The sequence below is a fragment of the Triticum urartu genome, chromosome 4, assembly GCF_003073215.2.
Source record: "Triticum urartu cultivar G1812 chromosome 4, Tu2.1, whole genome shotgun sequence".
Taxonomy (NCBI): Eukaryota; Viridiplantae; Streptophyta; class Magnoliopsida; order Poales; family Poaceae; genus Triticum; species Triticum urartu.
This window is the reverse complement of record NC_053025.1, coordinates 291,451,679-291,477,777: the sequence shown is the minus strand read 5'-3', so window position 1 is coordinate 291,477,777 and position 26,099 is coordinate 291,451,679. Positions and strand designations below refer to the sequence as shown.

The 26,099-nt window shown below is 42.6% G+C and overlaps 2 non-coding genes and 1 pseudogene across 2 annotated transcripts; 1 reads left to right on the top strand and 2 right to left on the bottom strand.

Annotated features, from left to right (window-relative positions):
- Positions 1-9,993: 9,993 nt before the first annotated feature.
- Positions 9,994-10,065, bottom strand: TRNAR-UCU. The gene has a single exon. It is a non-coding gene; the product is annotated as a tRNA-Arg (tRNA).
- A 617-nt stretch (positions 10,066-10,682) lies between these two features.
- LOC125551512 lies at positions 10,683-13,095 on the bottom strand (annotated as a pseudogene).
- Positions 13,096-18,575: 5,480 nt separating this feature from the next.
- On the top strand, positions 18,576-18,662 carry TRNAS-GGA. Its single transcript has one exon. It is a non-coding gene; the product is annotated as a tRNA-Ser (tRNA).
- The last annotated feature ends 7,437 nt before the right edge of the window (positions 18,663-26,099 follow it).

Below are 26,099 nucleotides of genomic sequence, written 5' to 3'. Positions count from 1 at the left end.
CTCTGTCATCACAACTTCATTGTTCTCAAAATCTGGACGGATGGGCAGGTGTTCCTTATTCAACAAATATACGCCCGTGCCCATCTTGGAGTTGATGAGCTCCTGAATCTGAGGGGCATATCCACAGCTCCTCTTCTGATCTGCAGCTGTCCTCTTAACGGTTTCCACAATGAGACTCATGACCTTGAATTTCTGAGGCATGTCAAAGACATGAAGCAAGTTGATCGCATGACCTCTGATCATCTTGTGATCTCCAGACTTAGGCAACAGAGTGTGCCTTAGTATCCAATTGATAGTAGGCAATCCTGAGAGCAGATAATGCACTGAGCCAAACTTGAATGTGTCAAGAGCTTCATTGGGAATTTCCTTGTACATGTTGGACATGGAGTTATGGTCCATCTTCTTCTTGGCATAGATATCCAAGTCCTCATCTTGCTCTTCTGGGGCATTGATGATCTGTGCCCACTCAGCCACTGTAGATTGGTACCTTGTACCCTCTGACATCCATGTGATCCTTCCATCCGGGTAAAAGTGAGCTGTGGAGTAGAACTGCATGATGAGTTCCTCGTTCCACTTTGTGAGCTTCTGCCCAACAAAGTCCTCTACTCCACACGCTCTGAAGCTGTCCTGAACTCCTGGGTAGTACTCTTCATTCTCCTTGATGTAGGTCCAGTCGACCCATCTCATGTCACAAACGATTGGCTTCTTGTCAAGCAAAACAGTCTCATAAAAATCTTGTTGCTCCTTTGTATGAAACCTGTAATCCATGGCAGTCCTTCTCCTAGAAGCATACAGATCTGCTTCTCTCCATTTCCTCAGCCCTGAATCTCTCCTGAGCTTCATATCCTCAGCCACAGGATGAGCATCGTTGTGGTCTGGGATCTTGGGCTTGAGCTTCCTAAGGACACTCTCTTCCTCTTCTTCGATAGCTTCAGGCACTAGGGCCTTGTTCTTTTCTGCAGCTAGGATGCTTCGTGTGTTTCTCTTTGGTGCACTCTTAGGCTTAGATGCAGCCTTAGGTGCTTCCTTGGGCTTGGATGCAGCTGTTCTTGACCTTATGGCATCTCCCATAAGTTTGGCTGCCTTGGGCGCTGGTGCAGCTGCCTCTTCTTCCTCCTCTTCTACCATGATGGAGGCTCTCCCAAGCACTTTGGCTACAATCTTCTTTACTCTCTCCTTCCTCTTTTTGCCCTCAGCAGCAACGGGCTCAATGGGAGCAGGCTTCTCAGTTGAGGCTCTAGCCTTTGACATTGGCTGCCTGCCTGCTGGCCTCTTGACTTTCAGGCCTGGCTTTGAGCCTTGAGCTGGCTCAACTCTTTTGGAAGTGGCCTCCTCCTCTGCCACATAGTCATCATCTTCAGAATCAGACGTTCTCTTCTTCCTTTGACGTGTGGCAGCCTTAGGCAGATTGCTGGGGGTGCTCCTGCTGCCTTCATCAGATGAACTGGAGGGACTAGTGCCCTCACTCATGACCACTTGCTGCTCTGAGAGGTTCTGGCTGTCACTTTGATCAGACATGTTGCAAACTGACTGCTGACCCTGTGAATAGATTATGGATAAGATAGAGTGGATGAGCATCACAAAAAGCAGAGATTTTTGCAAAAGATTAATTCAAAAACTTAGTTTTAGTTTTCCACAGAAAGCATCTCGGATCTACCGATTTTCAAACTCGGTGACACCAAAGCAGTTTTGGCACCAGAACTGGTGAACTCGGTCAGACCGAGTCACAGTTCGGTGGCACCGAGACTGCTAGGGTTTCACAGAATTCCAAAATCGGTCGCACCGAGAAGTTATTCTCGGTCAAACCGAGTTTCACTTGTGCAATGGCAAAAGCCAGATCGGTGGGACCGAGTTTTTCAACTCGGTGGGTCCGAGATGGTTTCGGCGGAAACCTAACCCTAAAATTTTCGAATTAAGCCTAATCTACGAGTTTATTGGCTGGATAGGAGTGTTTCAATCGTGGCAAGAATCATGATGATCACAATGTGCTAGGAATCGGAGTGGAGAATAGCACAAAGATCGAGTCCATACCCTAGTTCGGCGGAGACTCGCTACGGCGGCAACGGCGGGGCAGAATTCCGTTGACGGCGGCGGAGACCAGCAACTGGAGGCTGCTGGCGGCGAGAAGACGATCCGGAGACCACGAAGGTAGAGCAGGCTATCGCGCGGGCGAGGAATTCTGCCCGTCACTATATATAGCCCGACCCTGTCGGTGTGACCGAGTGGAACAACTCGGTGGCACCGAGATGCAAAACTGTGTACAGTTATTGCAACTCGGTGTGACCGAAACGTTCAAATCGGTTGCACCGAGATCGAAAACCTAGATCAACTTAATGAACTCGGTAGGACCGAAAATGGAGTATCGGTCAGACCGAGATTCATAAAGAGGTTTTGGAAGTTTAAGTCTATGACGAATCGGGGACTCCGAGCGCTCCTCACACAGAGTGGTTCGAATCTGACTTGATCAAATTTTGTGATGCAGCATGAATAGAGTTTGAGACGAGAAAAGCGTAGATAGCTAGAGGAGGTTCTTAGGCATTCTTGTCCATCCACTTGGCAAAAGAAGATAAAGCCAAACAATCAAAACAACAAGTGGATGTCCTCGAATGAGTAAAATATGCAATCAACATGCTCACACAATAAGATGGCAAATGAAATATGTGGCAAAGCATGCACAACCAATTCTAGCATCTATCAAGCAATTTGCGATGACTAGGTCATCTATATATGAGTATATTGACTTAGGAGTCAAGTGAGAACACTTGATCGTAGGTCATACTCATCGTTTAAGCTCAAGTGGGGTTACCACTTTTACATAAAGCATTGTTTTGTTCACATCTTTAGAGTTGCTTTAGCTCAAGTCTTAGAGTAAAGCTCCCCCTAGATGTGATATCCCCCCTAAGAGGGATGAACTAACCTTGGGTTTTGTCGATGATGACTTCATGTAGATATTGAAGATGTGGATGCTCAATGTTGATGTAGATCTCTTGGAGCTATCCATTTGAGTGAATTGCACTTTCAATACCTACATGGGTTAGTCCCACAAGGAACAAACAAGGATATCCATAGACATAGAGTGATGCACACAAAAGATGATGTCCATGAAAACTTTAGGTTACCTTGTCCCTTGTCTTACCAACAAGAGGGTTTGTGACTCCTTGAACTAGTGCAAGATGTGGAAGTTGATTGCACTTGTTCTTGCCAAAATGATAAGAGTGAAGTATGTTGGCGGAGTCACCCTCAAGAACTCTCTAGTTCTTCTTCTTTTGGATCCACATCATCTTGATGGGAATCCTTGGAGTTGTACTCGTACTTGATGAAGTGGAACTTGAAGTAGTCTTGGGAATCCACTTGACTAAGGTCTTTGGAGCTTCTTCAAATGCATCAATTTCCTCTTGAAGCTTGTCCTTGCCTTTTTGCTCGTAGTCTTGTGGTGGAAGATCATCTTGAGCTTGTGTCCCCTTGAAAGAAGTATACTTCTCTTGTTGAGGGACAAACTTTGTCTTGGGGTATTGATCTTCTTCCCACTCAACTCCATTGGCATTGAACTTTCGTTCAAAACCAACACCTTGATTCTTCTGGTGCATTCCTTGCTTGCGCACAATTTCCTCGAATTGCTTACTCCCGGCAAGGCTTTTGTACACTCCTTTCTCTATAATTCCCTTCAATAAGCTATTTTCTTGCTCAAGTGTAACTTGGCTAAGAGAATCATTAGTGGAATCAAGAGAACTACTACAAGCAACAATATTGGATTTAGCATGATCATTGTTACTACTAGAGGAAGAATCTTTCTTGTTAGACGTGACTTGAGGCATGTAAGTGGATAAGATTAAACGCTTGGCAATGTAAGAAGAACTTTTCTTGCGGAGATCATCATTGATTGCCTTTAAGAACTCATGCTCTTGCTCAAGATTGATCTTTTCAAAGCGTAGCTTCTCATGAGCCCTTAAAAGTTCTCGATGATCTTCGAAGATAGTGTCATGAGCTAACTTAAGAGTTTGTAGTTCTGTAGTTAGAGCCTCAATCTTCTCCTTATCATTGTCATTCGTTTTATCTTGATTAGCATGATTAATTGTTCTTTCATCATAGTATTCATCACTAGAGTTGTCACCAATCAAATCATCACCTAACAAGTCATCTTCATCACTATTGAAATCAACATACTCGGGGTGTGTTACCTTAGGACCTTTGGCCATGAAGCATCTTCCAATTCCTTCATTTGGTGAGTCAAATATGTCGTAGGAGTTGGTTGACACAAGTGCTAGACCGGCAACACCTTCATCTTGAGTATCTTCGGAGTCGGAGTGATAACTTCTCTCGGAGTGGCTGTCGGAGTCGGAGCCGGATACCCATTCACCAACATGAGCTTGATGTCTTCGTCTTGTGTAGCTCCTTGATGATTTTTCCTTCCTTTCCGAATCCTTGCTTCTCCGTGAGTATCTTCGTTCATAACGATCATCTCTACTCCTTCTCTCTCTTGGTGGTGATCCTTTGCTTCTTCTTCTTGGAGAATCTTCTCTTCTCTTGTAGGGAGCCGTACATTCATTGGAATAGTGTCCGGGTCTTCCACAATTGTAACAGTTTCGCTCTCGACTAGAAGATCTTTTGTCATTGTAGGACCTTGATTTGGAGCTTCTATTCTTGTAGAACTTGTTAAAGTTCTTCACCATTAAGCTCAATTCTTCATTGAAGTCTTGTTTCTCACTTGATGATGTAGGGGCTTCACATGAGGCTTTGTAGGCACCACTTGATTTGTTGTGAAGTTCCTCTTTATCTTTAAGTGACATCTCATGAGCAACAATTCTTCCAATCACTTCCGTTGGCTTGAGATCTTTGTAATTGGGCATCATTTGGATCAATGTGCACACGGTATCATATTTTCCATCCAAGGATCTTAGGATCTTCTTGATGATGAATTTATCGGTCATCTCTTCACTTCCTAAGCCGGCAATCTCATTTGTGATGAGAGCAAGCCTAGAGTACATTTCAGCGACACCTTCACCATCCTTCATCTTGAACTTGTCAAGTTGGCTTTGAAGCACATCCAACTTGGATTCCTTGACGGAGTCGGTACCTTCGTGCATATCAATCAAAGTGTCCCAAATTTCCTTTGCATTCTCAAGGCGGCTGATTTTGTTGAATTCTTCGGAGCACAATCCGTTGAAGAGAATATCACAAGCTTGAGCATTGTATTGCAACATCTTCAACTCATCCGCGGTAGCTTCACGGTTTGGTTCTCTCCCATCAAAGAAGTCACCTTGCAAACCAACACACACAATAGCCCAAACGGCGGGGTTATGTCCAAGAATATGCATTTTCATTTTATGCTTCCAACTAGCAAAATTAGTACCATCAAAGTAAGGACCTCTACGGTGATAATTTCCCTCACTAGACGCCATACTCTCCTAGGTTGTGAAACCAAGGCTATGACCACCAAAAGCTATGGAGATCAAGCAAATGGAGACCAAAGCTCTGATACCACTTGTAGGATCGAAAGTATGTCTAGAGGGGGGGTGATTAGACTACTTGACCAAATAAAAACTTAACCTTTTCCCAATTTTAGTTCTTGGAAGATTTTAGCTATTTTAGGACAAGTCAAGCAATCATCACACAATTCAAGCAAGCATGCAAAGAGTTTATGGGCAGCAGAAAGTAAAGCATGCAACTTGCAAGAATATAAAGGGAAGGGTTTGGAGAATTCAAACGCTATTGGAGACACGGATGTTTTTCCCGTGGTTCGGATAGGTGGTGCTATCCTACATCCACGTTGATGGAGACTTCAATCCACGAAGGGTAACGGTTGCGCGAGTCCACACAGGGCTCCACCCAAGGGCAACGGTTGCGCGAGTCCACGAAGGGCTCCACCCACGAAGGGTCCACGAAGAAGCAACCACCCACAAAGGGTCCACGAAGAAGCAACCTTGTCTATCCCACCATGGCCATCGCCCACGAAGGACTTGCCTCCTAGCGGTAGATCTTCACGAAGTAGGCGATCTCCTTGCCCTTACAAACTCCTTGGTTCAACTCCACAATCTTGTCGGAGGCTCCCAAGTGACACCTAGCCAATCTAGGAGACACCACTCTCCAAGAAGTAACAAATGGTGTGTAGGTAATGAACTCCTTGCTCTTGTGCTTCAAATGATAGTCTCCCCAACACTCAACTCTCTCTCATAGGATTTGGATTTGGTGGAAAGAAGATTTGAGTGGAAAGCAACTTGGGAAGGCTAGAGATCAAGATTCATATGGTAGGAATGGAATGTCTTGGTCTCAACACATGAGTAGGTGGTTCTCTTTCAGAACAAATGAGTTGGAATGATGTGTGTGTTCTGATGGCTCTCTCATTGAATGAGAAGGAGGTGGAGGGGTATATATAGCCTCCACACAAAATCCAACCGTTACACAGTTTTCCAATTTCGGTGGGACCGAATAAATAAACTCGGTCTGACCGAAGTAGTAAACCTAGTGACCGTTAGGAATTTCGGTGGGACTGACATGCAACTCGGTAGGACCGATTTGGTTAGGGTTTGGGCATAACGTAATCTCGGTGAGACCGATTACACAAACTCGGTGAGACCGAATTTGGTAATTAGCTAACCAGAGAGTTGGTCAGGTAAACTCGGTGGGACCGATTTGCTCTTTCGGTGAAACCGAGTGGAACTCGGTGAGACCGAAAAGTTACAAAGGGGAAACACTGAGTTTACATTGCAATCTCGGTGGGACCGATTCGCTCTTTCGGTGGGACCGAAAAGTTACGAAAGGGAAATAGAGACTTTGCAACCCCATCTCGGTGAGACCGAGATCCTTATCGGTAGAACCGAATTGCTAGGGTTTGGCAGTGGCTAATGACAAGTGAAACTCGGTGGCGCCGGATAGGAAGAATCGGTAGGACCGAGTTTGGCTTAGAGTTTTGGTCATATGTGGATATGGGAAAGTAGTTGAGGATTTTGGAGCATATCACTAAGCACATGAAGCAAGAGGCTCATTAAGCAACACCTCATCCCTCCTTAATAGTATTGGCTTTTCCTATGGACTCAATGTGATCTTGGATCACTAAAATATAAAATGAAGAGTCTTGAGCTTTTGAGCTTGAGCCAATCCATTGTCCTTAGCATTTTGAGGGTTCCACTTTCACATCCATGCCATGCCAATCATTGAGCTTTCCTGAAATAATCATCTTGGAATAGCATTAGCTCAATGAGCTATATGTTGTTATGAATTACCAAAACCACCTAGGGATAGTTGCACTTTCACTCTACTTGACTAGCTCGTTAATCAAAGATGGTTATGTTTCCTAACCATAGACATGTGTTGTCATTTGATTAACGAGATCACATTATTAGGAGAATGATGTGATTGACATGACCCATTCCATTAGCTTAGCACCCGATCGTTTAGTATGTTGCTATTGCTTTCTTCATGACTTATACATGTTCCTATGACTATGAGATTATGCAACTCCCGTTTGCCGGAGGAAAACTTTGTGTGCTACCAAACGTCACAACGTAACTGGATGACTATAAAGGAGCACTACAGGTGTCTCCAAAGGTACATGTTGGGTTGGTGTATTTCGAGATTAGGATTTGTCACTCCGATTGTCGGAGAGGTATCTCTGGGCCCTCTCGGTAATGCACATCACATAAGCCTTGCAAGCATTGCAACTAATGAGTTAGTTGTGAGATGATGTATTATGAAACGAGTAAAGAGACTTGCCAGTAACGAGATTGAACTAGGTATTGAGATACCAATGATCGAATCTCGGGCAAGTAACATACCGATGACAAAGGGAACAAAGTATGTTGTTATGCGGTTTAACCGATAAAAGATCTTCGTAGAATATGTGGGAGCCAATATGAGCATCCAGGTTCCGCTATTGGTTATTGATCGGAGACATGTCTCGGTCATGTCTACATTGTTCTCGAACCCGTAGGGTCCGCACGCTTAACGTTACGATGACAGTTTCATTATGAGTTTATATATTTTGATGTACCGAAGTTAGTTCGAAGTCCCGGATGTGATCACAGACATGACGAGGAGTCTCAAAATGGTCGAGACATAAAGATTTATATATTGGAAGCCTATGTTTGGACATCGGAAGTGTTCCGGGTGAAATCGGCATTTTACTGGAATACCGGGAGGTTACCGGAACCCCCCGGTAACCTAATGGGCCTTAATGGGCCTAGTGGAGGAAGAGGAGAGGAGGCCTAGGGGCTGCCGCGCGCCCCTCCCCCCCCCAAGTCCGAATTGGACAAGGAGGGGGGCGGCGCCCCCCCTTTCCTTTCTTCCCTCTCTTCCTTCTTCCCCAAGTCCTAATCCAACTAGGGAAAGGGGGGAGTCCTACTCCCGGTAGGAGTAGGACTCCTCCTGCGCGCCTCCTCCTAGGGCTGGCCGCACCCCCCTTGGCTCCTTTATATACGGGGGCAGGGGGCACCCCTAGACACATAAGTTGTTCTCTAAGATCGTTCTCTTAGCCGTGTGCGGTGCCCCCTTCCACCATAGTCCTCGATAATAGTGTAGTGGTGCTTAGGCGAAGCCCTGCGACAGTAGAACATTAAGATTGTCACCATGCCGTCGTCCTGACGGAACTCTTCCCCGACACTTTGCTGGATCAGAGTCCGGGGATCGTCATCGAGCTGAACGTGTGCTATAACTCGGAGGTGCCGTAGTTTCGGTGCTTGATCGGTCGGGCGTGAAGACGTACGACTACATCAACCGCGTTGTCATAACGCTTCCGCTGTCGGTCTACGAGGGTACGTAGATCACACTCTCCCCTCTCATTGCTATGCATCACTATGATCTTGCGTGTGTAGGAAATTTTTGAAATTACTACGTTCCCCAACACATGGAAGTGGACACTTCCGTGATGATAATTTTGGTAATGTCATGGAACACTTCTACGACAACACAGGTATGACTATCTTGATTCTGTCATAAATTTGTCATGGATGTACATGCATGAAAAAAAACACGACCTACTGTGACAAACATGTATCATCACGGAAGTGTATTTTTTTGTAGTGGTAACTGAAATGGCGGATTCACCTGCTACATTACAATACCTCGCTCCTTATACGGGAGCAGCCCTGGCTGAGTATTTTATGTACTGCGAACGACATACTTTAATAATTTATGATGATCTCTCCAAACAGGCACAAGCTTATCGCCAAATGTCCCTTCTATTAAGAAGACCTCCCGGCCGTGAGGCTTATCCAGGGGATTTTTATTATTTGCAGTCACGCCTTTTAGAAAGAGCCGCTAAATTAAATTCTCTTTTAGGCGAAGGAAGTATGACCGCTTTACCAATAGTTGAGACTCAATCTGGAGACGTTTCCGCCTATATTCCTACTAATGTAATCTCCATTACACATGGACAAATATTCTTATCTGCGGATATATTCAATGCCGGAATTCGACCCGCTATTAATGTGGGTATTTCTGTTTCCATAGTAGGATCCGCGGCTCAAATTAAAGCCATGAAACAAGTAGCTGGCAAATCAAAATTGGAACTAGCGCAATTCGCAGAGTTACAAGACTTTGCACAATTCGCCTCTACTCTCGATAAAACAAGTCAGAATCAATTGGCAAGGGGTCGACGATTAAGGGAATTGCTTAAACAATCCCAGGCAAATCCTCTCCCAGTGGAAGAGCACATAGCTACTATTTATACCGGAACAAGAGGAATCTTGATTCGTTAGAAATTGAACAGGTAAATAAATTTCTGGATGAGTTACGTAAACATCTAAAAGATACTAAACCTCAATTCCAAGAAATTATATCTTCTAGCAAGACATTCACCGAGCAAGCGGAAATCCTTTTAAGGAAGATATTTAGGAATAGCTGGAACGGTTTTCTCTTCAGTAACAAATAAATTTTGCATGTCTACTCTTGTTAGTAGAATAGGAATCGTTGAGAAAGCTTTTTCATTTGAATCATGCAAAAAAGATTTCTTTGTTTTTAGTTTAGTATAGTTATTTAAAGAATAGATAGAAATAAGATTGCGTCCAATAGGATTTGAACCTATACCAAAGGTTTAGAAGACCTCTATCCTATCCATTAGACAATGGACGCTTTTCTTTCATATTTTATTCTTTCTTTTATTTTTTTGCTTCTTCCGAGAAAAAACTATTAGACCAAAAATCTTTTAGGAAATCAAAAAATCCAGATACAAATGCATGATGTATATATTATATCATGCATATATCATAAAGAAGGAGTATGGAGCCGGTAGTGGGAATCGAACCCGCAACCCCAAGGTTATGAGCCTTATGAGCTACCAAACTGCTCTATACTCTTTAACTAAAGATGGGTAACTAGTGGATAAAAGAGGGTTGGATATGCCCCTCTACCAATATCTATACAAATAGAATGGTCCATTTATACAGAATGGTAAAGAGGGCTCCTCTATGATTATCAATTCCACAAATCCATACAAATACGAAAGGGTATTTTATCCTTACCAACTGGATCTTGTTGCACCCGGTAACAAACACTCATAAACCATTTCTCGAAGTACGTGTCCGGATAGCCCAAAATGTCGATAGTTAGCTCTAGGTCTTTCGGTCAAAAAACAACATCAATGAAGGCGTGTAGGTGCACTATTACGCAGTAGGGATTGCAATTTTTCTCGCATTTTCATTTTTTTCACTCAAACTCAAGGGAGAAACTTTGCTTCTTATCTTTTTTTAAAGATTGATGAATCAAATGATATTTCTGTTCTAATTTCTGCCGCTTCTTCTCCCTCTGAATCAAACTTTTTTTTTCCATAATGTGTCGTTGCTATTATTGCCAAGTATACGGTTCTAATCCTAGATGGAAAAATAAATAGAAAAAGAAATTTAAAAAGGTAGATCCTCCCTCTCTATCAAGAGTAATGAACTAGGTGCTGATACAGTACAAAAAAACAAACTAAATTAACCAAACTTGCCTGATGTTGAGGCAATCAAGAAAGCTGCATAAGTGAATATATAACCCACGGAAAAGTGAGCTAATCCAACCAATCTTGCTTGCACAATGGAAAGAGCCACGGGCTTATCTCTCCAGCGAATTAAATTAGCTAAAGGGTGTGCGTTCATGAGCCCATGCTAAAGTCTCAATTAATTCCTGCAATACCCCCGCCAGGAAATTAAGAACATAAATCCAGTAGCCCAAACAAGATGTCCAAATAAGAACATCCACGCCCATACCGATAAACTATTCATCCCAAAAGGATTATATCCATTGATAAGTTGTGAAGAGTTTAACCATAGGTAATCTCTTAACCATCCCATCAAATAAGTGGAGGATTCATTAAATTGTGAAACGTTGCCCTGCCATAATGTGATATGTTTCCAATGCCAATAAAAAGTAACCCACCCAATGGTATTTAACATCCAGAAAACTGCCAAATAAAATGCGTCCCAAGCAGAAATATCACAAGTACCCGCGCCCTTGGCCGTCACAAGGAAAACTATTTCCAAAATCCTTTTTATCTGGCATTAATTTGGAACCGCGTGCATCTAAAGCGCCCTTTACTAAAATCAATGTAGTTGTATGCAAACCTAGAGCAATAGCATGATGAACCAAGAAATCCCCAGGTCCTATTGTTAAGAAAAGCGAATTACTATTCTCATTAACAGCATTCAACCATCCGGGCAACCATAGGCTTCGACCCGCATTGAAAGCGGGGCCATTCGTTGAAGATAAGAGTATATCGAACCCATATGTCGTCTTGCCATGAGCAGATTGTATCCATTGGGCAAATATAGGTTCGATCAAGATTTGCTTTTCTGGAGTACCAAAAGCAAGCATGACGTCGTTATGAACATAAAGGCCCAAGGTATGGAATCCTAGAAAGAGGCTAGCCCAACTTAAATGAGATATGATAGCTTCTTTATGGTCTAACATTCTTGCCAATACATTATCCTCATTCTGTTCCGGATTGTAATCCCTAATGAAAAAAATAGCTCCATGAGCAAAAGCCCCTGTCATGATGAACCCTGCAATATATTGGTGATGAGTATATAAAGCAGCTTGAGTAGTAAAGTCTTGTGCTATGAATGCATAAGGAGGTAAAGAGTACATATGTTGAGCTACTAAGGAAGTAATAACCCCTAAAGAAGCTAGAGCAAGACCTAACTGAAAATGAATCGAATTGTTGATTGTGTCATAAAGGCCCTTATGCCCACGCCCTAATCGACCCCCCGGAGGAGTATGCGCTTCTAAAAGATCTTTAATACTGTGCCCAATTCCGAAGTTAGTTCGATACATGTGACCGCAATGAGAAAAATAAATGCAATAGCTAAATGATGGTGAGCCATATCGGTCAGCCACAAACTTTGTGTTTGTGGATGGAATCCCCCAAGAAGAGTTAGAATGGCAGTTCCCGCTCCTTGAGCGGTACCAAATAAATGATTACTCGAATCAGGGTTTTGGGCATAAAGATTCCATTGACCCGTCAAAAGGGGTCCCAACCCCTGGGGATAGGGTAATACATCTAAGAAATTATTCCATCGAACGTACTCCCCCCTGGATGCGGGAATAGCAACATGAACTAAATGTCCTGTCCAAGCCAAAGAACTTACCCCGAAAAGTCCTGACAAATGATGATTGAGACGAGATTCCGCGTTTTTGAACCACGAAAGGCTTGGTTTCCATTTGGGTTGTAGATGTAACCAACCCGCTATTAAGGACAGCGTAGAAAGAAATAATAGAAAAAGAGCTCCAGTATAAAGATCCTCATTGGTGCGTAATCCTATTGTATACCACCACTGATAAACTCCAGAATAAGCAATATTCACTGGACCAGCAGCACCTCCTCGAGTAAAGGCTTCCACAGCGGGTTGACCAAAATGAGGATCCCAAATCGCATGAGCAATAGGTCTTACGTGTAAAGGATCCTGTATCCATGATTCAAAATTTCCTTGCCAAGCTACATGAAACAGATTTCCGGACGTCCATAGAAAGATTATTGCTAATTGCCCAAAGTGAGAAGCAAAAATGTTCTGATAAAGACGTTCTTCAGTAATATCATCATGACTTTCGAAATCATGTGCGGTAGCAATACCAAACCAAATACGACGAGTAGTGGGGTCCTGAGCTTAGCCTTGGCTAAACCTGGGAAATCTTAATTCCATAATGCCTTTCAAATCCTCCTAGCCACTATCCTACTGCAATAATTCTCACTGAGAAGAATGCCCATGTCGTGGCAATTCCACCCAGAAGGTAATGGGTTACTCCTACAACGCGTCCTTGTATAATGCTCAAGGCTCTAGGCTGAGTAGTAGGAGCAACTTTTAGTTTGTTATGAGCCCAAATGATAGATTCAATGAGTTCTTTCCAATAACCACAGTCGCTGAATAAAAACATTAAACTGAAGGCCCAGACAATATGAGCACCTAAGAAAAAGAGACCATATGCAGATAATGAAGAACCATAAGACTGAATGACTTGCGATGCCTGTGCCCACAAGAAATCTCGAAGCCACCCATTAATCGTAATGGAACTCTGTGCAAAGTTTCCCCCTATAATATGAGTTACCACCCCTTGATCACTTATAGTACCCCAAACATTTGATTGCATTTTCCAACTGAAATGGAAAATGACTACCGAAATTGCATTGTACATCCAGAATAAACCTAAGAAAACATGATCCCAGGCGGATACTTGACATGTTCCCCCTCGGCCAGGCCCATCGCAAGGAAAGCGAAAACCTAGATTTGCTTTATCGGGTATCAAACGGGAACTCCGGGCAAATAAAACACCTTTCAAAAGTATTAATACAGTCACATGTATGGTAAATGCATGAATGTGTTGACTAAAAAATCTGCGGTTCCTAATGGAATAGGTAACAAAGCCACTTTGCCACCTACTGCTACTAACTCACCGCCTCCCCACGTTAAGCTAGTACTTGTTGTTGCACCATGAGCTATTATGCCAGGTGCAGTAGCATGGATATTTTGTACCCATTGAGCAAAGATAGGTTGTAATTGTATGGCAGTATCCGAAAACATATCTTGTGGATGGCCTAAAGCACTCATGGTATCATTATGAATGTACAAGCCAAAACTGTGAAAACCTAGAAATATATATACCTAGTTAAGGTGGGATATGATTGCATCGCGGTGTCTAAGGACGCGATCTAATAGATCGTTTTCTCGAGTAGTTGGATCATAGTCTCTTACCATAAAAATTGCTGCATGTGCAGCAGCACCGACTATTAGAAATCCGCCAATCCACATGTGGTCTGTGAACAAGGAAAGTTGTGTACCATAGTCAGTAGCTAGGTATGGATAGGGAGGCATAGAATACATATGATGAGCTACAACAATGGTTGTAGAGCCTAGCATAGCTAGGTTAAGAGATAATTGAGCATGCCATGACATTGTTAATATTTAATAAAGACCCTTATGGCCTTGTCCTGTAAATGGGCCCTTGTGAGCCTCCAAAATATCTTTAAGTCCATGGCCAATACCCCAATTGGTCCTATACATATGACATGCGATTAGGAAAAGAATAGTAATAGCTAAATGATGGTGCGCAATATCGGTCAGCCAGACACCACCGGTTACTGGATCTAGTCCTCCGCGAAAAGTCAGAGATTCTGCGTATTTGGACCAATTTCAAGTGAAAAAAGGGGTTGCTCCTTCGGCAAAACTAGGATAAAGTTGAGCCAAAAGGTCCCGATTCAAGATAAATTCATGAGGAAGTGGTATCTCTTTAGGATCCATCCCAGCGTCAAGAAATTGGTTAATTGGTAAAGATACATGAATTTGGTGCCCCGCCCAAGAAAGAGACACAAGTCCTAATAATCCCGCTAAGTGGTGATTCAACATGGATTCTACGTCTTGGAACCAGGCCAATTTGGGAGCGGCTTTGTGATAATGGAACCAACCAGCAAAAAGCATTAACGTTGCAAAAATCAATGCACCAATTGAAGTACAATAGAGTTGTAATTCACTAGTTATTCCAGATGCTCGCCAAAGCTGAGAAAAACCAAAGGTTATTTGGATTCCTCGGAAACCCCCTCCTACATCACCATTCAATATTTCTTGCCCTACTATAGGCCAAACTACCTTAGCACTAGGTCCAATGTGAGTAGGATCACTTAGCCATGCTTCATAATTGGAAAAACGGGCGCCATGAAAGTACATGCCACTCAACCAAAGAAAGATAATGGAAAGTTGCCCGAAATGAGCACTAAAGACTTTTCGAGAAATCTCCTCCAAATCACCAGTATGACTATCGAAATCGTGAGCATCAGCATGTAGGTTCCAGATCCAAGTGGTAGTATCAGGGCCCTTAGCTAGTGTTCTTGAGAAATGGCCGGGTCTGGCCCATTCCTCAAAAGATGTTTTTACAGGATCCCTATCCACAACAATTTTTACTTCTGGTTCCGGCGAACGAATAATCATTAAGTCCTCCTCTTTCCGGACAAGACATAGAAAGAGATTCGCCAACTGTCTTTCTAGTGAATCTTTGAAAGATATATATTTTGAAAGATAGATTTCGAAAGATAGATATTGTGATTAGTTCTTTTCTTTACTATCTACCATCCTTCTATTTTTTTAGTTATTCACTGGAGCAATTATATATTGAAGTCAATCCGAGGCAAGAGTTTGGGTCATTATGACATAAAGATTAGGTGCCTAACAGACATTGTTTATCTTGAAAAACAAATATTTCTCGATGTAAGAAAAAAAATCTTTTTTATTTTTAATTTCAGAAACTAGTGTATTTTTGAGGGCATAAGCTCCTATCTATATCTACTTTGCTTGAGCATAATATAGGGTTTTTTATTTGATTCTAAATTCCAAGATAACTCATTAGAATTATTAATAAGATGGTCATAATATATTAGCAATATTTAGATTGCCCACTCTTTTATTCACTTTATTACTTCTATTCTAGACCCTATCCCTATGGTTTACTCTTATGAAATATCATATAAAATAGAAGGTATAAGAAATGGATATAATGAAATTCTTGATTCGATCTTACGACCTAATTTATTAGATTAATGGATCAACAACCAATCCACCCATTTTATGAAAAAGAAGGAGCATGGTCTTATTCAAATTCAAAGCGCTTCGTAATCTTCAACCAGTTCTGTGCTTCAATATAATTTCCCGGAGTAAGCGCTATAGCTTGTTTCCAATATTCAGCAGCTTGATCAAACCAAGCTTCCGCAATTTCCGAATCACCCTGTAGAATGGCCTGTTCTCCTCGGTCGGAATAGGAAGTTCCTTCCCTTAGAACCGTACTTGAGAGTTTCCTACCTCATACGGCTCAGAAATTGCTATCTGAATTTCCCCTATCTTAACTGAATTCGATTTATCAAAAATTGATCCAATTTCTTCTTGGTTTAAGCAGAAGAAATAAATTACCTAAGTTTCAAACCCTAATTTTTTTATCAATAATCAGTTTGTTTTTTCCCGCCTTCAGAAGAATGAAGTATAGATAGATATAGAGGCTTCGTTCAAATTTTCTGAAAGGTAACTATCCCGGTTTGATATATGAAATCTCTATAGAATCCTTGAAAAAGACTTTTTCCCATAAGAAAGAAAAAGGAACTATCTTTGGGATCTGATACTACACCGCTGCTTAATCCCTTAGTGGATCGGCTCTATTACATAAGCGGATTCCTAAATTTTGCCCCATATCATGGGATAAGTAAGCAGTTTTTTTTAGTTGTATCGACCCAGTCGCTCACTAATTGATCTTTACGGTGCTTTCTCTATCAATTTGAGAAACTTTATCCATAGAGTAGTAGTATAGGCCATACTTTCTTCGTTTTTTGATTCTCGTGAAGTGTCCTTCCTTCCTACAACTGATAGGGAAAATCGTTGTTTTTACGATCCCTATGTAGAAAGCCCTTTTTCTAGTATTTACTAGAAAATTTGATCCTCTTTTTTTCTATAGTGGAGATAGTCGCACGTAATGACAGATCACGGCCATATTATTAATAGCTAGCGGTAAGAAGGGGTCCCGTTCTAGTGCCCGGAAATAATATTCCAAAGCCTTTGTATGCTCTCCATTGCTTGTGTGTATAAGGCCTATGTTATAGAGTATATAACTTCGATCATAGGGATCGATTTCTAGTCGCGTAGCTTCATAATAATTTTGCAAAGCTTCCGCATAATTTCCTTCGGATTGAGCCAACATCCGTTACGGTCGTTCATTCTATTCAAAAAATCTCCGTTCCAAAACCGTACATGAGGTTTTCATCTCATACGGCTCCTCCCTTCTGTACATAATAGTACTAAGCGAAATAATCTATAGAATCAAAATAGAATTAGTCCCGTCTCATTATGAACCAAAAGGGGCTGGTATTTTTCCAAGAAATCTCTAGCCAACCTTCCCACAAGAGGTTTTTCTTAACACCAATGAATTCTTTTAATGCTAGAGGAAAACGATAGCTCCAATAATTTCTTTGTTCTCAACGCCTCCTATTTAGAGGAATTAGCTACTTCAACGATCTTTGATGGTTATAGGGGTATCCAAAGTACAAACCTGATGGTTGTTTGTTATCCCAACCATTCTTCCCAGCCCTGATACCGATCAGGAAAGGGGTAATTTCTAACAAAGTTTTTCTCTTGTTGATTCCTATTTCTAGGTGTAGTGCTTTTCTCCCCTATGCTGCCTACGGATACTAATAGAGTAGGATTGGCCTGTAATCCATACCATACCATATCCTGTAGGTGTAACCTTTCGCTCAATACTCAAATCTACAATTGAAGTATCTGAAGCCGCATCAATCGAGGATACACGACAGAAGGAATTGTTAATTCGCGTCACCTTCCCGAAGCATGGGTTTGTTTGGTTTACAAATTTGGTTCTCTCTATGCCAACCCCCTCTCTTTTTCGTAAGACTGAGATATAGGTAGGGCTAAAAAAGCAAAAAAAAAGAGTCAAATCGCACCATCTCTATAATAAGTAAATGCCTTTTTTCTCCTGAGGTTGTCGGAATTATTCGCAATAAAATATTGGCTACAATTGAGGAGGTCTTATCAATGAAATTTCCATTTACATAGGATCTAGGCATAATTCCCAACCCATTCTATATAGAATTGTTTTAATTTCTTCACAAAATAACATAAAAACAAACACATACGATTCTTATAATTATAAATAGATTGATCCATATGCTCTACTATAAATCCATATGTTTAAATGGATAAGAAGAGATATGAAATATTTGACTAAGACTGGATTTCATTCTGCTTTCCTATTTCTGAACAACAACTTATGTTAAACTATTTCGTGTTTTCAAAGTTATTAATTGTCTCATACCCTATTTTTGATTTCGATAGTATGGTGTAGCGTATATTATGCAAACGGAATTCTAAGGTTTCTTTATTTTATTATGCAATAAGAAGAATTCTTCCATTTTATTTTTCTTTAGTTGCGGGAAAACCCAAATTAAAACTTTTATTTTATAGCGAGCGCAATTTCTAGTAAAAAATCATGTATCCTTCCACTTAGATCAAAAGGAATTTTTCCAATAGAACTATGGAACCCCCGAGTGGTTGCGGTTGTACCTGTACTGCAGGAATAAGAAAACTCGCCATCCACTCAGTTTATTCTCCATAATAAGTTATGTAGGAGAGATGGCCGAGCGGTTCAAGGCGTAGCATTGGAACTGCTATGTAGACTTTTGTTTACTGAGGGTTCGAATCCCTCTCTTTCCGTTTTTCTTAATTCATCAACGTTAAGGATCACAATGTATCAAATCAAATAACAATATTTTCCACCAATAATATAATATCTTATATTATATTATTTCGATTTAATAGAAATTAGAAATTCTCTATAGCAAATTACCGTGGTATGTAAAATACACATAGAGGAAAAAAGAAAAAAGGATCCTAATCCTAGGGTTAATCAATTTTAGCTAGTTGATGGGAAAATACAAATTAATGGTAATGGTCTTAGGGCGATTTAGTTCGAGGAAAGGGGAAGGGGAAGAAAATTCTATGAACCTTTCCTTTTTTCGTTAAGTTCAAGTCTGATGAGAGTAATATTCTACAACTAACAACTCATTTATTTTGAGACCGACCCACTTCCTATCTAGGATTTTATTTACTAGTCCTTTATATTCCAACGTGTCAATCGCCAAATGCTTTGGCAATTTCCCCGGGTCCGATGAAGCAATATAATTTTGAACCAGACCTTTTTATCTTTGGTTATCTTTCGTAGTAATAATATCTCGGGGTTTGCAACGAAAACATGGTATATTGACTATATGAACATTAATTAAAATATGTCTATGGTTGACTAATTGGCGGGCCCCGGGAATGGTTGAAGCCATACCCAATCGAAAAAGGATATTATCCAAACGCATTTCAAGTAATTGTAGTAAAACCTGGCCTGTTGACCTTTTTTCTTTTCCAGCGATATGTAAATATCTAAGTAATTGTCATTCTGTCACACCATATGAAAATGCAATTTTTGTTTTTCTTGAAGACGAATATGATATTGCTCCTTTTTCCCACAATTGAATTTTTTTTAAGATTAATTCCGGATTTAGGTGTTTTTCTAGTGAGTCCTGGTAAAGCTCCCAGATGGCGTATTTTTTTAAACGAGGTCCTTGATAACGGGACATGAAGACTCCTTTTGTTATTTTTATTGAAATTTCATTTTACACAATTAATTTCATTGTATTTACATTACAAAATACATCAAAATTAAAACTGAATTAAACTACAGGATAAATAGAGTAAAATCAACAGAGTAAAATCAACTAAATAGAGTCGAACTAAACTGCTAGAAGACATTGAGTGATGAACTCAATGATTAAAAAACTAAGAGATGGATGAAATTACACAAGGAATCCTGGTCTCAAAGAAGAGGGGAATGGGGATATGGCGAAATCGGTAGACGCTACAGACTTGATTGTATTGAGCCTTGGTATGGAAACCTGCTAAGTGGTAACTTCAAAATTCAGAGAAACCCTGGAATTAAAAAAGGGAAATCCTGAGCCAAATCCGTGTTTTGAGAAAACAAGGGGTTCTCGAACTAGAATACAAAGGAAAAGGATAGGTGCAGAGACTCAATGGAAGCTGTTCTAACGAATCGAGTTATTACGTTGTGTTGTTAGTGGAATTCCTTCTAATTCTAAATTAGAGAAAGAGGGCTTTTATACCTTATACATTTAATAAACATGTATAGATACTGACATAGCAAACGATTAATCACAGAACTCATATTATATTTGTGACGCCTGGGTAATTAAGCTACAGTAAACCTTTGTTAATGGTGCCATGTCATTGCAACTAGTTTGCTAAAGCTCACTTAATCCAAACCAAGTTTAAATTCAAAATTGAAAATAAAGTCAAAATAGAGTTTCTTCAAATTGCAAAACTAAAATGTTGGGGATGTTGCCAATATTCACTAGGGAATTGTCATGTAGAAACAAACAGACTTAGACTCACAGATAAATTCCTAGGAAAATAATAAAGGGTCCAACAACAATTATTTTGGCCTTTTCAAATAAACCAATATTTAAGCCTTTCAAAATAATCCGAATATTTGTGGGTGGTCCCTAAACACTATGATTGAATTAGGTGCTAAATTCCATTTATTACGAAAGTCATTTGGTACTAAACTAAAATGCTAAACAGTGGCAAAATAGAAAACAGAAGATATAAAAGAAAATTAAAGAAAGAAAAGAGAGGTGGACCTAAAGTACTGCTCTCTTTGGCCCACCTAACTAATGGCCAGCCCAGCCTTCCTTCCCCCATCTCTGTTGTCTTCTCCCTCCCCTTCTGTGGCAGCATGCCCGAGCCCACGCACGCGATGCGCCGTGGGATGGACGACACGGCGTCGTCCCCCTATAGCGCCGACAGCTACAAGGGCTCCCGCACCTCCACCATGAACCCTAGTCCGCCCATACTCTTCCCCCTCGTCTCACCCCCTTCGATTTGAGCTCACCCGTGAGGACCAGTGCGTGTCGCCGTCGCTCACATGACCACCGGCTTCCCCTCGCTGCGCCTCGGTGCTCAGGAGGGCCACCGTCGTTCGCTACGCCTTCTACATCACCAGATTGGAGCCGGGACGCCCCCGTCTTCGTCTCTCACATCTTCTTCCTCATTTGCGGCTGACGCGCGCCATCGCCCGATCCAGACACTCTGGTCCACCCCGACCCTCGACAAGCTCGCCATCCACCCCCTCGTGGTGAGCTTTGCCGTCCGTTCCCCTCTTTTCCCCGTCGAATCGGACGTCGTAGACACCCGCGCCTCCAGTTCGGCGTGTTGAAGGCCGTGGTCCTGTTCCCGTGCCCGCGCCAATCCTGCTGCCGTCCTTGTCCTTGTGGTCCGCGTCTGCGCGCTCCCGCCTCTGGCCGCCGCCGCCGTCGTGCGCGCCCTGCGCACCCCTTGCCACGCTCACCCGCGCGAGGCCGCCTATCCCTGCCTGCTGGTCACCAGCGCCCGTGCTGTGGCCTCCCCGCCCGCGCAACCCCTCTCGCCGGTGCTGCTGCTCCACACCCTACCGCGCGGCTCACCTGCGCTACCGCTCCACTCCCCCTTGCTCCCCGCTCCGCTCCGCTGCACCTGCTCGCCGACCACCGCTGCCCCGCGTCCCCGTGCCTCCTCTTGCCGCGGCGGCTGCCGCTCCGGCCGCCTGGCCAGCGCCGTGGCCCCCGGCGCCCCGCAGCCCTCTTCCGGGTTCGGCAACGCCCAGACGCCTGCTGCCCGTTTCGCCCAGTACCTGCAAACCCCCTGGGCCACTTACATGCAGGCCCCAGTTCCCTGACCTTCAAAAAAAGATTAAACCAATATATAATAAAAAATATATTAAATAAATAATTAGATTAATTAATTAACTTAGTTAATTATGTTTACTTAACCTTATTAGCTAGTGTTAATTAATTAAAACCTAATTCGATTAAACAGTCTATGACAAACGGGCCCCATCTGTCAGTTTGACCAGTCAACGGTCACAGTTGACTGCTGACGTCATGATGACTCAGCAACACTATTCTAGATAATGTTGATTTAAAATAATTAAATAATCCTAAAAATGATTTAAATCTTTTAAAATTAATATAAAATAAACCGTAGCTCAGATGGAAAAACTGTGTACATGAAAGTTGCTCAGAACGACGAGACGAATCCAGATACGCAGCCCGTTCGTCCGCCACGCATCCCTAGCATAGCAAACACACAACTTTCCCCCTCCGATTCATCCGTCTGAAAACGCGAAACACCGGGGATACTTTCCCGGATGTTTCCCCCTTCGCCGGTATCGCCTCCTACTACGTTAGGGCACACCTAGCACCGCTCATTGTCATGTCATGCATCGTTATTCATCTGTTTGCATTGTATTCATTGTTTCTTCCCCCTCTTCTCTCTGGTAGATTACGAGACTGACGCCGCTGCTGGTGCCCCGATCAACTATGTTGTTGACAACCCCTACTTGCTAGAGCAACCAGGCAAGCCCCCTTTGATCAACCCGATATCGCCTATTCTTCTCTCTACTGCTTGCATTAGAGTAGTGTAGCTTGTTACTGCTTTCCGTTAATCCTATCCTGATGCATAGCCTGTCTTTGCTACTACTGTTGTTACCTTTACCTGCAATCCTAATTGCTTAGTATATGATGCTAGTTTTCCATCAGTGGCCCTTCATTCGTGTCCGTCTGCCATGCTATAATATCGGGCCGTGATCACTTGGGAGGTGACCACGGGTATATATACTATACATATTACACGTGATACATGTTGTGACTAAAGTCGGGTCGGCTCGATGAGTACCCACAAGTGATTCAGAAATGGGGGGTGAAGGGGTAGGTGGTTCCATCCAGGTAGTGGTGCGCCTGGGTTCCTGACGGTCCCCGACAGTTACTTTGTGGTGGAGCGACAGGGCAGGTTGAGACCACCCAGGAGAGAGGTGGGCCCGGCCCTGGTCGGTGTTCGCGGTTACTTCAAAATAACACGCTTAACGAGATCTTGGTATTTGATCTGAGTTTGGCCACTGGCCTATGAGCACTAACCAACTACGCGAGAATAGTTATGGGCACTCGACATCGTGGTATCAGCCGAAGCCTTCGTGACATCAGCGACTGAGCAGCGCGCGCCGTGTTGGACTCGAACGCCTGCTCTTGTATAAGGGAGGCTAGGTCTGCTCACCGACCGCGTACGCAACGTGCAGGTGTGCAATGGGCGATGGGCCCAAACCCCTTTGCCATAGGATTTAGACTAGCGTGCTGACCTCTCTGTTGTGCCTAGGTAGGGCTGCGACGTGTTGATCTTCCGAGGCCGGGCATGACCCTGACAAGTGTGTCCGGACAAAGGGGATCGAGCGTGTTGGGAAATGTGGTGCACCCCTGCAGGGAAGTTAATCTATTCGAATAGCTGTGATCTTCGGTAACAGGACGACTTGGAGTTGTACCTTGACCTTATGACAATTAGAACCGGATACTTAATAAAACACATCCTTCCAAGTGCCAGATACAACTTGTGATCGCTCTCTCACAGGGCGACGAGGGGAGGATCATCGGGTAGGATTATGCTATGCGATGTTACTTGGTGAACTTACCATATACTCTCTTCTTCTGCTGCAAGATGGAGGTTACCAGAAGCGTAGTCTTCGATAGGACTAGCTATCCCCCTCTTATTCCGGCATTCTGCAGTTCAGTCCACATATGCTACCCCTTTTCCATTTGATACCAATGCATACATATGTAGTGTAGCTCCTTGCTTGCGAGTACTTTGGATGAGTACTCACGGTTGCTTTGCTCCCCCTTTTCCCCCTTCCTATACCCGATTGCTACGACCAGACGTTGGAGTCCAGGAGCAAGACACCATCGTTGACGACGACTCCTACTACTCTGGAGGTGCCTACTACTATGTGCAGGCCGCTGACGACGATCAGGAGTAGTTTAGGAGGATCCCAGGCAGGAGGCCTGCGCCTCTTTCGATTTGTATCCCAGTTTGTGCTAGCCTTCTTAAGGCAAACTTGTTTAACTTATGTCTCTACTCAGATATTGTTGCTTCCGCTGACTCGTCTATGATCGAGCTCTTGTATTCGAGCCCTCGAGGCCCCTGACTTGTAATATGATGCTTGTATGACTTATTTTATATGTAGAGTTGTGTTGGGATATCTTCCCGTGAGTCCCTGATCTTGATCGTACACGTTTGCATGTATGATTAGTGTACGATTGAATCGGGGGCGTCACAAGTTGGTATCAGAGCCAACTACCTGTAGGAATCCCCCTTCCACACTACTTGGCTGAAGTCGAGTCTAGTTAGTGAAAATTGTTTTACTAACATGGCTGTGCGGCCCATGAGCCCATGTCGCCATTGGGTGGTATTAGGATCTTTTATTCCTCAACCTATACTCTGGGATTCTGATCTCTCTTCTATTCGGGTTAAATAATTTTAGTAACTCTGACTCTAGGTTCTCGTAATTACTTCCTCCCGGAGAGCCCCTCGCTCCAGATGCTTGGTGCGCCGAAGGATTCCGAAGATACTCTCCGATGTTATCCCGAGAACTTGTTCTCATTGTTTTTGCAATTCCCTTCAACCGTTAACCCCTATAGAAAACTACATGCACTTGCCAATCTTACATTAGTCCCCAGTTGCTCTTGTTATTACAAGATACCCTCCAATACTCGTTGTTGTTCCGGGAACAATTTGTGCCTTCTGCCTTGTAGTTCTTTGCCACCTGAATACCCTTACAGATAATTTCTTGCACTTATCGAGTATCCGCTCATCCCCAGTTGATTCATGTATTTCACAAAAGTCTTAGAAATACCATTCGATCCTCGAAAATCCTCAACAACCTATTGCTCTTGAAATTCTTGCTTGCTTGCATTAGGATTAACCTCATAAGTCCGGTAATCTTATTGGCATCCTTAGTCATTATCAGTATGAGTCTGTTGAATCAATATGTTGTGAATGCTCGCAATCCTTAGTCAGATCCTTCTTTTCATCCTTCTGGCTCAGACGTCATTTTAAACATGAGCTGGATCTCGACCAATCAAATTGCCATCGATTGTGCCTCTAAGGCTATTCAACTTATCCATCCCTAATCAGAGCATTGCTTCTGATCCCTTGTCTTGGAATTCATAATTCCTTTGCATTTGAGCTTTGAGTTAGTCAGTTGTTTCTATAATCTGATCTCCTTGCATTCTTTCTTCCTCTGGTTGAGTACCGATGCTCACATAAGATCCCTTGTGGACCACCAGATCCTTTGCTGGATTTTGTCTGACACCGTCCTTCATATTCATTAAACTTGTGAGCCTTTCATCGGATACCTAATGCCTTTGGTAAATTGTATCCCCTGCTTTTGTCAACCATGCTCTGCTCCTGAGCTTGAGTTATTTGCTCCTGGAGTTGCTGGTATGAGTTCATAAGATGCCCCGATGGGTTAAAACTATGCCTTCCTAACTCTGTGTGGACCCTAAAGATTTCACGGGTCATAATTGTCTAGTATTTTACTAGGTAAAACTTTCGACTACTAATGTCATCTTCGAAAAGCGAGAGGAGAATGGAAGGTTATACATTGAAGAAGTGGGAGTCGACCTTGAACTTTGTGTTCATGCCCATGGACACGATGTAGATCCTATCATGGAAGCTTCTTGTAATAATAACTATTCCCTTTGGTATAATAACATCTGATATCAGTGAATTGATCCTTTGCAATCATGCTTTCGACCATGTTCTCCTTTAAATACCATTTCTCGTACAAGTTTAAGCACTTGTCTTATGCAGAGTAATACACCAGTCCAACCTCTACTTTGATTTGTTGTTGAGTATTACCCACTGGTATCTCAAGATAATCACGGAACTGCATAACTTCTTATGAGTTCTTCATCAAGTGCTACATTCTCACCGATTCCAATATTTCACTGGCTCCGAGTTATTAAACACTCGGAGACACCGATAACTGACTCGAGTCTGCACCGCGATTAAACAACTCTTGGTAACCTTCATTACTTACAAGTTTGAACTCGATCACGTCATTCCTAGCCTGCTTTGCTATATCCTTGTTGTGCCGATTTTAACTGTGCTACCTGGCCCTTCTTCCCGGAGCAAAAATTTTGACGATGAGCTAAGCTTATGTCGATCTTCCTCGTCTTATCGTTTCACCTTCAATAACAAGCTTGGTTTGGGTATTGTGTCATA